The sequence below is a fragment of the Setaria viridis genome, chromosome 8 (genome assembly GCF_005286985.2).
Source record: "Setaria viridis chromosome 8, Setaria_viridis_v4.0, whole genome shotgun sequence".
In the NCBI taxonomy this organism is placed as follows: domain Eukaryota; kingdom Viridiplantae; phylum Streptophyta; class Magnoliopsida; order Poales; family Poaceae; genus Setaria; species Setaria viridis.
This window is the reverse complement of record NC_048270.2, coordinates 33,988,082-33,990,420: the sequence shown is the minus strand read 5'-3', so window position 1 is coordinate 33,990,420 and position 2,339 is coordinate 33,988,082. Positions and strand designations below refer to the sequence as shown.

Sequence of the window (2,339 nt, the reverse complement as noted above, 5' to 3'; positions counted from 1 at the left end):
TGCAACTAAAATTGAAGTTGTGTTTTAGTGTCTGGTACATGTCAGGATTCCGAACAAATCATGTCAAAATGCTTGGAAGAATCATGATTAAACTAGCATCCCAATGTAAATCGTTCTTTCTCTTTTGCTGCAGGTTTCACTAGGACCTTCAGAGTTTCTGACAGGAATATCCGGGACGATTGGTCCATATGAAGAACATTCAAATGTCATAACGTCTCTTATGTTAGTCACGAATGCTCATAGTTACGGACCATTTGGACGAACGCAAGGAACTCCTTTCCACAGTCCACTGCAGAGCAATGGCTGCATTGTTGGATTCTTTGGCCATGCTGACCAATATCTCAATGCAATTGGTGTCTATACGAACCATAAGATCGAAATAATGCATCCGGTAGAGATATAATAATTTATTGCTGATAAATTACTTTTACCTAATTATTTTCCTCCTCTTTCTAAATGTGCTCTCGATTGGTTTGTTTCCAGCTCCAAGCTGGGCTTGCCAGGATTGGACCATGGGGAGGAGATGGGGGGATGTGTCACGACATCGACGCGACACCGCACCATCTAGAAAGTGTGACAATTTGCAGTGGCCTTGTCATTGATTCGATCGCGTTTTCGTTCAGAGATCGATCACAAAAGTCAGCAGCACCATGTAGGTCCATGAGGTGGTTGCGGAGGTTACGATCATAAGGTGAGCTTGAAAATGGAGCTTGTTAGTAACCATATCCTTTTAGAAATGAATAACCAGCCAATTGATAATTACCCTTTTTATGCCCTGCAGATTCAGCTTGAACCTTCGGAAGTTGTGCTGAAACTTTCTGGAACAATTGGTGCATTTGGGGGGATACCAAGTGTTGGAACTTCTCTGACACTTGTGACCAGTGCTGGTAGATATGGGCCATATGGGCAGGAGGAAGGAACTGCCTTCCACATCCCGGTGCGGAGCAATGGCAGAATTGTTGGCTTCTTTGCGCAAAGCGATTGGCGCCTATGTTAGCACTCAGTAACCACACCTTGTTCAGTGTTTGTTTCTTCCTTCCCGTGATATCTTTGTTGCAAAAAAGAACAAAAAAAGTTGGCAATTGGCTGCTATCCATTAGAACCCTTTCTTCATTATATCCTTTATTGTCTTATCAATGAACATGTTTCAGTGATAATATGGGAACAAATGTTGATGACACTTCAGTCGTGAGCTCCTCATTGCTCTATGAGTTTTGCTATCAATCTTGCTCGGTAATGTCGCAGTATTGCCCTTGTTCAAGCCTGAAAATACGCTTGCTTGCGTCGCTGGTTGATCAAAGAGTTTCAACTGGTGGCTGTCGTCTCCACTGTTACAAATCATGCTCGCTGTTATTGATTTCCCCAAGTTACATCTTGCAGAGTTTCCATCCTCATCTCCTGGGTATCTATAAACTTCCAAACTGGGTGATGTTGCATGATGATCTATGCGTGAGGTTTTCCATCCTCATCCTCATCCAGAAGGGAAAACAAAGAGAAGCATATGAAACTGACAGGATCCAGCAGTTGCTATTCCGAACAACTTGCAACTGTTCACATTGATGCTACACATGAAAAATGACACGGGAAGTATGAATATATTGTGGACATCTGGAGTCACCACGTCAGATTGCGACACATGTCCCGTCTACGAATTCATGTCAAAGATCACTTCCGACACATATAATTCTACGGGTTTTCATCCTTGATTTCAGATACCAATATGGATCCATCAGAATCCTTTGCATGACATGAAAAAGGATAGCAGATATAAGAGACCTTGTACGCATTGTCTGGGTGCTGGACGGTTGACAAGCAGAATTGTATTGATCAATTTTCGATAATTTTGCTTGAAATTCGACAATTTTCGACAATGTATTGTGGGTCCTACCTGTTTGGCCCACTTGACCTTCAATATCGTACAGATTTTAACAACTAAAGACTACCGTAACATTGGCCTATTTATTTGGATCAACCGGTCCAAATACATTGGGATCACCCTTAGACTAGTCTCAGTGGAGGTTTTCTTAAAAGTTTCATGATCATTAAATAACATGTGCTGATGTGGCAAGGTTATTATGAGGAGAAAGGAGAGTGGTTTCATCGTAACATGTGCATGAGAGGAACTTCATCACTGTGAAACCCAGCAGATACAATTACCAAATTTTAGCCTTGGTAACTGTACCATTAATTAAACTATGCACTGAGACGGGCCTTCTAAGACCACTACTCCCTCTATTTCTGTTTATAATGCATGGTATGACATGGCATGGTCTCCCAAATTAGACTTTGATCATTCATTTATCTTATATTATAGTGTTTATGGTTATACTATAAATATT

At 41.3% G+C, this 2,339-nt stretch overlaps 1 long non-coding RNA gene across 1 annotated transcript; it reads left to right on the top strand.

Annotated features, from left to right (window-relative positions):
* LOC117833015 (uncharacterized) lies at positions 1–1,936 on the top strand. Its single transcript, XR_004635314.2, has 3 exons — positions 1–391; positions 484–691; positions 782–1,936. It is a non-coding gene; the product is annotated as an uncharacterized lncRNA (long non-coding RNA).
* The last annotated feature ends 403 nt before the right edge of the window (positions 1,937–2,339 follow it).